We start from the raw sequence: 12,114 nt of genomic DNA, 5'->3' as shown, positions 1-12,114 counted from the left end.
GAGAATTGTTTATAGAGGATATTTGCTAGTTTTTAGTCTGGTAAGCCTCACGAGCAGGCAGAGGCGATGGATACAGTTGTGAGCAAAGCCAGACACAATCCCTGTCCTCAGAGAGAGGGTAGCCCAGTGGCAAACACAGGTAAAGTAAATACATGTAAAATGTGATGTTTAAGAAAGGGAGGTACATCATGCTCTGAAGAGCCTATGATAGATTTCTTTCATGAAATGCTGATTGAGCCAAGATCTAAAGGAAAATCAGAAATTAAATTCCCACCATAACCTGAAGAGTAGGCTTGAAATAAATATAAGTCATTTGCTATCTTTCTCTTACTTGATTAGATATAGTATTTATGTGGTGCGGGATATATTGCATTGAGATTACATCTTTTAGCTATTAAAGAGTACTTTTTCATCAGGTGATGAAGAACAGAGTGTCTCTAGTTGTCCAAAGGCTTAAAATATTTAAAACAACTTTTAGTTCACATTAATATGAAAGAAAGAAACGAGTAGCATTTTGAAACACGTTTTAATATTTATTACATTGTGTATTGTTATCATAAGACTTCAGTTCTTCATTTGATTTAAAGAATGTTTATGGAGCATCTTCTATATACCGGGCGCTGTTCTGGGTGCTGGGGTCCAGCAGCTAACAAAGCAGAAACGGCCCGGGCTATTCAACTTACACTCCGGAGGGAACGTCCCTCTGAGAGTTGCCTGGGCAGGCAGGCGGTACTGTTCATTTCTCATTCTTCCAGAGCGAATCCCAGTTGCATTCTCTATTACTGGGGAGTCACTGTGAGATTCTTGATCGTGGAGCATTTTCACTCAGTTACTAACATTGATGATCTGTGACTGGCATTTGTATTCAGCTTGATCAAAAATATCACTCTGCTCTTAAATCAAATCTTGAGAATCCTAATTCGTTTTGTCTCTTCAGCTGTATTGTCCAGCAGAATCCAGGCTTCTTTTCCAGATTAAAAAAAAAAAGTCATTTAGGCTGCAGATTGTTCTGAAATAGTGAAACCCAAACAACCCCATAGAACACTGATACAACTTTTTTGTTTGTTCTACAGCTAGGGGAACAATAGTGTAATAAACATCAAAGAAAACTTGGCTGGGACGTAGGGAGGACTGGCGATGTGAAAGGCAATGTTAAATTGGTTAGACTCTAGACTTGGGGGAGGGTCACAAAATCTGAGTATGTTTCCGGGATCTGACTCATACTAGTTATGAGTTGTCATGAGTCAGTTGCTCAACTTGACCAATCTATTTTCTCCTTTTCTGAAATAGTAATTACATATATCTTCTCTGCTCAGCTTGTAGCTGTTGAAAGGATCCCGTGAGAACTGCACGGATGCTTTTCTATTGTAGTGTAGGTGCAAAGCTAGAAAGGGTCAGATTTCAGGACACAAGTATGGTGTAACCACTTTTTTTTTTGAACTTTTTATTTTATACCGGAGTATAGTTGGTTAACAATGTTGTGTTAGTTTCAGGTGTACAACAAAGTGATTCAGTTATGCATATACAGGTATCCTTTTTCAAATTCTTTTTCCAATTAGGTTATTACAGAATTTTGAGCAGAGTTCCCTGTGCTATACAGTAGGTCCTTGTTGGTCACTCATTTTAAACATAGCAGTGTGTACATGTCAATCCCAAACTCCCTGTGACCACTCTTGATATAATGCGGTGTTGGATCTGGACCAATAACTTAAATAAGGGAAACTGGAATTTGTTTTCTCTCACCTTGTGAGTGTGTGTGTGTGTGTGTTTGTGTGTGTGTGTTTATTTCTGGTATTGGGCAAGATTGAGATTTTTTGGTGCGGAGGGATTTTTGTGGTGTCCCTCAAATTCCATGATGTGGGTAAAGGTGGGATAGATCCTGGCTCCTCAAAGGTAGGTTCCTGGGTCAGCAGCATCGACGTTACCTGGGAGCTGCTAAAAATGCGGACTCCCAGTCCCTGCCCTCCATCACTGAATCAAACTCTGCATTTTAAACAAATCTCCAGGTGATTATATGCAAATTTTCTCAAGCACTGGGGTGGACAGATTTCTTTCTTAGTCTATCCTGATCATTCAAAAGACTCTTCAGGACGATGGAGCGACACTGACGGCCAGCAGCTGCTGGATGCTTTAGCACCACCTGGGAGAATGGGGGGCACAGGGAGGGTTATTACAGACAAAATATGCTGCTTTCTGTTCCCAAGAAACCATTTTAGGGGTGAAAGGTTCATATTCCATTATCAGTCCCTTGAGCCCACCAGTGTTCAAAAATGTTTTTTTCCCAAGACTTTTATGGTGCTTAAGTCAGATTTTTCATATTGGAATAACAGACCCAAAATGACTGGCAGTTATAGTGGCTGGGATTAAGGAGGGAAATATTTAGTCAGAGGAACTGGGCATTTATCAGCAGAGCCGTATGATTTCATCACTAGGATTTGGTTTCTAGTCACCTTTGCTCCCTGAGGACGGTGAGTAAGTGCTGCTTTACTCTGCCTGGTCTAAGTTCCATGAGGCACACATTCTCAGCGACTCGGCATTTTGCAGAAAAAAAATATATCTTATTCTATTATAAAGGGAAGAATGAAATTGATTGAGACCAAGAGTGGCTTAAATTCTCGATAAAGATCACATGCATGTTTGTAAACAGGAACTAGTTCTTCAGAGTCTATATGTAATATTCGGACTTTTTCTATATAATTGCAAATTAATCTTCGCTTGCAGTCTTACCAAGGTTTAGGATGAAATAGAATTGAATAAGCTCTTCCCTTAGAACAACACTTTTCTTTGCAGGATAGAGGAAATAATTTTTAATCTTTCCCCTTCTGTAATTACAGTGTTGCAACTTTGCTCTTTTCTTCCCCTTTTTCTTTCTTTTCTGCCTGGGGCCCTGGGGTGAAATTTATGACATTTTTTTGAGCTAGATGCTGTGTGATTCCTTTGTGTGTTGATTCCAGGTCTGGACTTTGAAAACAAAAATTGAGAGTGTTGGGTGAGGCGAGGTAAATCAGCTTTAATATTGGAGATGGATAGATGCCTGATGACAAAATTTCAGGCCTTATTTTTCCAATTTTGCTACACGTGAGTGAAATTTTGTCATGGCCAGCATTTGGGAACCAGTCCTGTACCTCACTCAGCCTTCACTCATTTATTCAACATATACTGATTGTGTCCTTACTCTATGCTAGTAAGATTACAGGCGGTAGGCTTAGTGTAGAAACTGGAGATTTACACTCAGTCCCACAGCTTACATTTTATCATGGTGGATACCCTTTTGAAAGAGCCCACAACTCAAAAGTTTGAAGTGAACTAAATTAAGGGTTAGCACTGTGTTTCTTATATTAAAGCTTTTTGTTTCAGTTTTAGCTAACCCTCCTTTATATAAAGAAGAAAGATTGTTTTCCCCAATAAGGACTACCAGTCAAACGTGTAATTATTTTACTATACTTGTCTTCCAAAGCAGACCCATGCAAGAGTATTGCTCCCATGAAGACTTTTCTTAAGTTCTCCTATAGCTGATTCCACGTAGTAATGAAGGCGTCCTATTATTGGATGTAGAGAACGTTGCTAGAAAGAATTAGTTTCATTTTTTCCAGAGTTCACCAAGTTACTCCTGTTTCTCTTTTAAGGGAGCGGCTAACTCTCCACAGGTGTTGAGCCTTCCTAACATTTCAGTTTATCTTTAGCACAACCTGGTCTTGAGTGTTTACTATAAAGGTTTTAACCATGTAATAATTCTCCCTTAAAGAAGTCTGCTGTCTATATTGTTAAGGCGGAGTTGTCATGGCTGTTGTGCTGTGTTTGAAGCCAAATACATTTCTCAACATTCCAAGGTTATGTGAAGACACAGAAATAATTATCTTCAGATGTTGACATTGCACTTAGTGTGTTAGTAATAGAAGAAAATACGGTTCCAAAGTCATTCATCTCAAAGGCAATGCAGAATTCAGTATGGATAAATATGGTGCGCATTCAGACACGTACTATGGTGTAGAAATGGTAGAGTGATTTAGCTTTCTGTCATATCTTCTTAACATAGGATATGAACTGAGTTAGCATGTTTCCTGTTAACGCAACTACAGTCCAGACATGATGTGCTTTGCTTGCAGCTGAGTTACTGCTTTTAATCACTGAGCCAGACCCCGATTCTTGTATTCTCTCTTGTCACTTAATATGTTTTGCCTTTAAGTCAGCTTCAAACGTTAAAAAATTAAAATCTCCCCTTAGTTTGAAAATGTAATTTTTCTATAATCGTCCATAAAATGACGATATGACTTTAAAAGCTTTATCCGTCTCGGGTAGTTTTGGAAGGAAAGGGTTAAGAGCAGTAAGATTTAATTGTTGGAGAGACTAAGATCAAATTGGAAAAATACTCGGAACTTATTTTTGTCCTAACATTCATATATGACATCCAATATGAATTTCATCTATTTATGTCAGCTTATCTTCTGGTCAATAGCAAGAGGTGAAGCATGAATGAACTTTTATTATACCCACAGTAGTGAGTCCTTACATTAATGAAAAGGCAAATTCTTTTCATCTCTTAATAATCATTAATTTCTTACAGTAACATTGGGAGAAAACCAAAGAAGAACTCTATTGGATGTATAAAGTATTACACTTAAAAAATATTCAAATCACTGAGTATTGTTGATTGCTTATCTTGCAAAGCAAAATATTTTGATATTACAGTATTGTAAATGCTGTGGGCAAAAAGGAGCATCTGCTGAGTTTTTACTTTCAAATGCATATTATTGTCTTGACCTTGTAGTCTTTTTAAAAATTTTTTATTTTATACTGGAATTTAGTTGATTAAAAATGTTGTGTTTGTTTCAGGTCTACAGCAAAGTGATTCAGTTATACATGTGTGTAGATGTATCTATTCTTTTTCAAATTCTTTTCCCATTTAGGTTATTACAGAATATTGAGCAGAGTTCCCTGTACTATACAGTAGGACCTTGTTGGTTATCTATTTTAAATAACTGCAGTATGTATTGCAGTGCATAATTTAAAGTGTTTGCAAAGTACAAGAAGTTTATTATATCGTTTAACTATCTGTTTCGAATTATAACTTTAAAAAGAAAATGGGACTCCCTTCCTCTCCGCCCCGCACCCCTGAGACAGATTTTCCATGACAGGATAGTTTTAAACATCAGGATGTTGCATAAGTCAGCCTGGAAAAAATCGGGACAGACAGCTAGCACTATCTAATAGAACTCTGCTTTGTGGCAACATTTTTTTTGCTAAATTAACTATACATAAAATATAATTTTCTTAGTTATTTGCATATGCTTTCAAAATCAATTTTTTTTGACTTAGTTGTTTTTGATTATTTTTATTTGGGCATTCTATAAAAATAACAAAAATTTACAAATCATAGTATAGTGTAAGATCCAAAGAAATCTAATTAAGCTTTGACTCTCATGAATATGAGAGTACCTACACAAGGGACATTTGAAAGAGTTAACATGTGTGGTGAGGTATGAAAAGTTAAAGTGATGTATGTGTCTATGATACTGCCCGGTTTTTATGTTTTACAAGGAGTATTTAGGACTTCATTTTTAAGCTTTACTTTCCAAAAGACTTAAATTCCAAAGTCATTTGTAATGGAAAAGAAATTGGTGAGATGGCTCTATAATCCCACAGGTTACTCGGCTGGCTCTAAAAAAAGTTCATGGGATGGAGATTAAAGGTCAAAGTCTATTTTAGAAAATTTGCAATCAGGATGGTAAGCAGGAACTGTTCCCTAAATCCCTTTGGATTTTATTTGATCACTTAACCAAAGAGGCCTGGGCCAGGCCGTATATTTTTCAGGATGTAATGATCAAACTATTGGGCTGGTTGCTTTTCAAGTGCAAATCTATTTCTCAATAAGTCCCATCACTTACACAACACCTCTTGAATGCTTGTTTATCACAGCAGACACAAAGGGTATCAAGGGTTTATTTGTTGGTGGAATCTGGGGGAAAAACAAACTTTCTCAATGGCTAGCTGTTTATGAAGATCCCTCTCTGCCTGATGACATCTTGAGGGCTATGGGAGTGAAGAATGCTATTTGTACAGTTGTGGAAGATTAGCTTTCTTCCTTTTCTGCTCCTGGAATATAGGAATTAGGGGGTTTCCATCAGAGATTGTGAATTTTCCTTTAGGATTTATCATCAACATGCCACGGGATTTTAGAACAGTCACCCTATCTAATCTTTGATTATTTGTAGATAAAAGGAAGGAGAAAATTACCAGTTTTGTGAAATAGTTGTTGTTTCTGAACTTTGTGAATAAAAATATTATATATTGTTCTATTAAACTTAATCGGGTTATGTTAGAATTGGATCTAATTCCTTAAATTGTTCAACAGTGAAGATCAGTACATTCAAGGCATTACAACTAAGTACCTTTGGAAATATACCTGGATAGATAAAAAGTAATACTAGCTAAAGAAAAATATAATATACCTGAGAAAAATAAGTTTTATTTTATGTATCTTTTATCCAGCAGATAGGTTATAATTAAGTGCCATGAAGCAGTTAGAAAATATGTTCTGGTTCAGAATTGGAAACTTTTATTTCCTAGAGGTGGGGAGCATTCATTCAGAAAAATCTTTGTGGAGCAGATGGTATTTGAGTTGGATCCTGAAGGGTGAGTGGAATTTGGCAGGTGGAGACTGGGGAAAGACACAGTCAAAGGCAAGGTCATTAGTAGAGGAAGAATGAAAAAATATGGTATCAGGCAATAATGGCTTACTTATGTTATGGTCATAAAATAGACTAGATTAACCTGTTAATCCTTACTAAGAACCAGGTACTTTGCTAAAATAAGTATTTACATATATTATTATTTTATTTAAATCTTCATGATAAGCCCAAGAAGTAGAATTTTATGAGGAGAGAAACTACGACACCGTACAGCTGGTATTTGGCAGAAGTTGAACTTGAAGCTGGAGACTGGGGCCTTGACCACTGCCCTCTGTTTCCTGATGTTGGAGGATGTTTGGTACCACATGAGGAGTGTGGTCACTCATGGGATATTTTTGAGCAGGTTGAATAATGTGTTCTTCTCAATTATTCTTTTTGCCTCTTCTCATCCTCCTATTGCCACCCACTCCTCTCTTCAAACCCTGCTTTCAAACTACAGAGAGAAACCTTTGAGAATTATAGATCTGATCATCTACTGCATTTTCTTACAAGCTTACAGTGTTTGCAGGTCTACAGCATATGTTTTCCTGCTCCTTCCCGTGGTGTACAAGGCCCTGCCAATCTGCATAGCTTCATTTGGAACTATTTTCCATTCTCTGAAATCTCCTTGTCTTCTCATTTCTTTACTTTTCCTAGGTTAGCACCTCCATCTGGATGCTCTTCTCACCTCTGGATCCTCCATCCCCTTCCACTCTTCTCATTTATTATTAAATATTGAACTACTTGTTAACTTTCTAGTTGATATAACATTTGAAAATTTCTAGACATGCATTTCTACATCAAAATGGAATTTAACTGTCGACACTCCATAGTCCATATTAAAATGGCTTTTACAGTTGTTTAATGTAGATTTTTTCTCTTTTTAATTTTTTTTCGAACTTCCAGTGTGTGGATATCATCACAACAAGGTATGTGTAGTAGTCAGGATAGGCTAAGTTAGGTTGTGGTAACAACAGTCACCAAAATTGTAATGACTTATAACAAAAGAGACTTTCCTCTTATTTTCATGTGTCTTGGCAGGAAGACTGTGCTTATTACAGTTACTTCCAAAGGAAGCTCCCCCTGACATGTGCTTCCCCAATCACAGGGCAAGAGAACATGGTAAATCACATAATGGCTGTTAGCACTTAATCCTGGGAGTGATTCATGCCACTTGCGAATACATTTCCCTGACCTCACAGGGCCTCACTGAACACCAAGGAGATAGGGAAGTACAATCCTGCCATATGGTGGAAAAGTTGGAGGACAAATGGAAATATTTAGTCAACAGCACTGCAAAGTGTTAACAATTAGAAATTGTAGGCCAATTCTATGTTAATTAGCAGTTGTTATGTTAATTAGCAGTTTGAAAACATGTAGTCAAACCTAGCACTTTGGAAATTAAAACTAAAAAATCCTAAGATGTGTGATTATGCATCTTTCGAAATCATTATTTCAGTTGGAAACATTGAATTTGACGTATATGCTTATACTTAATAAATGTAAGCACTTAATGTCTGGGAAACAAAAACACATGCTAAAACCATCTTGCCCACTGATAATGTCAGAGAAAAAGGCAGTGTCACAGCAAATAGGTTGAGCTATCCTCGGTTATATATCATGCTTGAAGGATCCTCTTTTCCGTGATCGTCATTTAGAATTCATCAAAGACAATGAGCCGAGTTTGAATGAGTCAAAATTCCACATTGAAGTACTCCTGTAGAGATTTGTTGAATTTACAAAAACATAATGTTTTTCTTAATATTCATTCTCCTTTGGTTTGTTTTCAGTTGTCAGCACTAATTGACGACCAGCAATTGTCAACATTAATTGCTGTTTATTTCCTTTTGCAAGAAGAAGTTATATAGAAATTGATTTGAGGGGCGTTTAACATGGAGAGAAATCTTACTCTATCCTATGTACGGATATTGTTAAAGTATATCACTGAAGTCCTCACCCCTACCTTGACTATCTTCATATGTATGTGAGAGGACTTGGGTGAAAAGAGAAATTAAGAATATAGTTATACCAGAATTATTTGTGAATATTAGCTTCTTAGGAAATACCTCATTATTTTCTGGGATGAATAATGACTGTCAGTGTGATCAAGGATACAAACATAAAATGAGGAAATCTAAAAGCAGTATCTGTGTGATCCACAAAATCCACAAAAGCCAGTAATTGCTTTTTCCTGTGTTTTGTTTTTATTGCGCAACAAGAATATCTCCTTCCATTTCTTGTGTGTAAGTTAAATATGTCTGAGTAGATCCCTTAGCTTTCTTTTTCTCACAGTAATTGGTCACCATTATCAAGAGATACTTTAGCATAAATTAAGGATTCATGTGGAAATCATAAAATACACTATTCCGTGAAAACAAAAATTTTTTTTTTTTTAAAGGAGAAGTGGGCATTAATTGTTGGTCTGCTTTTCTCACCTAGCACATTTCCTTATGGAACATTCTTCTGCCTCACAGAAAATTTGCCAAATTATTCAGTGCTCCCCCGAAGGTCTGCATTTCCATAACCTCCCAAAAGAAGAACTGATTTTGGATGTACCATGTTCATCTCCATTTAAAGGCAGGATCTTGGTGGCAGTGTGAGAGAAGAAAAAGATGGAGGGGAGAACCTGGCAGTATTGGTTTATGTGGTGGAAAGTTAAAGGACAAGAAAACTTGAAAATTATTGAGTGCATGAAAATTAAGTTCTTATTCTTGGTAGTGGGATGCAAGTAGAGGAGATTTCAAAGATGATACATCCCGTAATTCCTTTTGTCTCTATTGTGTAATTGACCAGCAAATATTTATCAAGTACCTCTTTGTTTAAGGTCCCTATGGCTGGGTTTTCATTTCTGCCCAGCTTTCCCTGTTCTCTTCTCCCCCAGCAGCTCCCAACCTCTGCGTCATAAATATCAGTTTTCCATGTGCATTGGATATGTTTCTCTAGTAGGCCTCACAGCAGTCACTTTTCTGGCACCAGATACATGTGAACAATAAGTAAGCAATACCTCTTAAACTTGCAAGCTCATGCAAACAGCAAAAGAAACACACACAAAAAACAAAACCAGTTGGTTGTATTGGTTTTTATGAGCCCACTTACATTCTGAGGAATCTAGTCAGTCAGGGAAGTTTATTATTCTAGCTAAATTCACTGACTTTATCCATCAGTCACTGCGTTTCCCGTATGTAGCAGCGGGTGTAAGAATATCATTGACTCGGCAACAAATGATTGACATTTACCAGCTCAAAAGTTGCCTCGTGAGTTTTTGAAATTACAGAATGAAAGCATTAATTCTCTTTGATCTGAACAATTCAAGCCTCACCCCCTTTACTGGTCAGGTTGTGGAAGACATGATTGTAATGAAATGACAGCGTGCCGTCAGTGAATTAAAAACCAAACGTGATTTCAGCAAATGAAGGGAAAGGGTGAAGCCTGCCTTAAATTGTCTGCCTCAGAGATGGTGAGAAGACTTGGATAGTAAAAGAAACAGGAAGTGTTTTATTATGAACCTTGAGTGTATTCAAAGTAAAGCAGTTCATGTTCTACGAAGCAATTTAGGCTCCAGGTTTGAGCCCATGTGGATCAATAAATTTCACACTAAGAAGTACCTAATCTCCAGCCTTAGAAAACATCTCATGCTCTCACCAGTTGTCAGCAAACCCATCACCACAGCTAGTAAAATAACTCCCAAAGCAAATCCAGGTGGCAGAAACTGCACGATTAAATGGGTGACAAAAGAGCAAAATGGGTAAGTTATACAACATCGTTTCCATTGGACCCCACAGTACACTGCTTCCTTTAGAAACAACTAGAAATCTAGAGGTAAAGCCTGGCATTAAATTCTCCAGTTGCTGCAGGAGTAAAGTGTTAACAGCTGTGCCTGGGTGCCTTTCCCCTGCTTTGTCCTGGAAATACTTAACCATTTCAGAGGAACTGATGACATACCTTGGGAAAAAAATTTCTCTACCATATTGTACAAATCCGTGTAAATCTTTCCATTTTTTCCCCCTTTTCACAGTTAAGTCACACAAGTATCTGTACGGCTTTTCCAAATACTTTGTTAAGCCTGAAAAACATTTCCCCCAAACTGACAGCATTTCCAAGTGGCTGCTGATTATAGCCAAATGCGAGCATGTATGCACATATGGAGTGAAGCCAGTTTTTAAAACGTGGGTGGTGGTGTCTTTCCCTAAGACTCAGGATGCCTTCCACAGTAGTGGGGAACGTCAGGGATCAACTTGAAATTCTTTAGACGCAACAAGTTTTGGAAAGACCAAGGAAGATGTGAATATGGCCACACCTTTTATTTCTCACTGACGGCATAAATGCCTTCCTTGCTGCGTTGTTTATTGTTTCTTCCAGATGATCTTTACCTACTCAGTCCATGGAGTATAGAGTCATTGGCCTGTACTCATTTTTTCCTTCCTGGAGGTATAAATAGACTGATGACGCCCAATGCTCTCTGCAGTCTGTGCATCATTCATACCGTCCATCTCCTTTCTAGGTCACAAAGCTTTTAAAAAAAATCAGCAGCAGTAGCAGCATGTGAGAAGATGAGCATATGACCCCTTCCTCTCACTCAAAGCAGTGCCTCTGATAGCATCCAGACAGCGGTGCGTGGAAACATGCCATATGGGTGGCTCAAGAGTATCAGAGGGAAAAACAGCCATTCTTACCAAAGAGCTTAAAAATAGCACTTTCCTCTCCACCCCTTCTCCCCGACATGCCTGAAATGAAACCCTTCCCATCCAAAGCATAACAAGGGATTTGTACTTTGTGAGAATTTGAAGAGCCTGCCCTTCCCCCTACTACAATACATATCTGCTTTCTGCCTTTGTCCAATCACATAAGCTCACATCATGAGAAAATGTCCCTTATTCCTCTTTCCTCTCCAGTAACATAAAAATGGTCATCCATCCAGACATTTATTATGGAGTGCCTCCCAAGTGGGGAATAGTGTATTTACTGTTTTAAGATGGGGCGTGGGAGGAACATTATTCTGTGCTCTCCTTCAACTTCTTTGCTTTGCTTATAAACTAGGATCTCGAATCCAACCCTTCCCAGGAGGGTTAATTGCTGGAGATCATGTCACTTTTTGGGTAAGTCTGGGAACAGGATTGGCAAGTAGCTGGGGCAGTGCCCTTAAGTTTGTGTCCCAGACTCCAATTATTTATCCCTTGATTCTCGGTCTGTCAAAACTTTTTAGTGACCATTAATTCTCTCTTTGAGTAAATATTTATTGAGTGCCTACTATGTGCCAGACTATTGTAAGCATTTCAAAAACCAGTTAACAAATAGGTAAATCCTCTGTTCACTTTCAGTTTCATTCTAGTAGATCATGTCTCGGGGAATCAGTGCTGTGAGGGAAAATCAAGCAGGCTGAGTTGTTTTTTGCTAGGTAGGGATGGAGCACGTGTACTGTTTTTTATAGGATGTTCAAGAAAGATTG

At 37.8% G+C, this 12,114-nt stretch overlaps 1 protein-coding gene and 1 long non-coding RNA gene across 2 annotated transcripts in view; both read left to right on the top strand.

The window, feature by feature from the left end:
• Positions 1-12,114, top strand: part of PDE3A (phosphodiesterase 3A) — a 310,755-nt gene that overhangs the window by 71,547 nt on the left and 227,094 nt on the right. The gene's annotated exons all lie outside the window — the stretch shown is intronic.
• The window catches only part of LOC309641250, a 29,857-nt gene continuing 25,767 nt past the window's right edge, over positions 8,025-12,114 (top strand). Inside the window, exons 1-2 of the long non-coding RNA XR_014252580.1 lie at positions 8,025-9,438; positions 9,477-12,114. The exon at positions 9,477-12,114 is cut by the window's right edge and continues 25,767 nt beyond it. This is a non-coding gene — a long non-coding RNA (uncharacterized lncRNA). The remainder of the gene's footprint in view (positions 9,439-9,476) is intronic.

This window comes from Balaenoptera physalus (genome assembly GCF_965194825.1).
Source record: "Balaenoptera physalus genome assembly, chromosome: 13".
Classification (NCBI taxonomy): Eukaryota; Metazoa; Chordata; class Mammalia; order Artiodactyla; family Balaenopteridae; genus Balaenoptera; species Balaenoptera physalus.
Note: the sequence above shows the minus strand (reverse complement) of the source record. Positions and strands in the feature narration are given on the sequence as shown.